Raw genomic sequence first — 971 nt, forward strand, 5'->3', positions numbered from 1 at the left:
TTCATTATACAAAAAATTAGAATTAATTTTTATATAATAAAAATAGATAGGTAAAAAATAAAATCAGTGTACTGTTTGTTAAGTTATAATGTTAATTTACATGTTGATAATTTTATTGACCAATTATTGTTAAATTTGATGTTTTGTTTATGTAGCATATATTTCGTTATGATGATGTACAATTTTATTTAAATTACATGAAGCATATAATTAACTTGTCCAATTAAATTGATGATTAGCTTATTATGAATACAAATTATAGAAGGAAGAAATTGAGAAAAAATAAATAAATAAAAATATGATCTCTAATTTTAAATAAATATTCCAGGTTCATCAAGTTAAACTTTAAGATTAAATATTTTTTATTTTATTTTTATATATATGCAGTATTAAAAATTTGTATTACCATTATTGTAAAATTCGTAACTTCTTTTATAAATAAATGGTAAAATCATATAATTCTACTTCAGTTAGTACAAAATTATAAAAAAAAAAAAAATTGTTAATATTTGTGAATAGACAAAGTCTCTATTAATCCGTACGTGCAATGGCACATATCCTCTGTTAGGTTTAACATAAATTTTGAACTCAGTCACACAAATGAGAGCCATTTTTATTTTATAATAATGTATTTTAAAATTAATCATCTTAATATTATTTTGTGTTTTTCGCTTATTATCATTCTGAGCTTGTGAATGCACCCATTAATAAGTTTGAGTTAACTAAAATAAGGTTGCTATACTTATAGTTATCAATAATATAATCATATATTGGGATAAAAATATTTTTGTACTGAATGTCTGGGCCCTCACAACCTTAGAGAGATATATATGGTGATTATTAAGTTGGTTGTTCTACTAGTTAGTTTACTAGTCTGTTCAAATAAATGTTGGGAGTTTAAATTCTGCCTTATGCATATAGTAATCTATGGCTAGTGACAGATTAGTCCTTAATTTATCGTGTTGAAGGAT

Source organism: Arachis ipaensis, chromosome B03 (assembly GCF_000816755.2).
Source record: "Arachis ipaensis cultivar K30076 chromosome B03, Araip1.1, whole genome shotgun sequence".
NCBI classification, from domain to species: domain Eukaryota; kingdom Viridiplantae; phylum Streptophyta; class Magnoliopsida; order Fabales; family Fabaceae; genus Arachis; species Arachis ipaensis.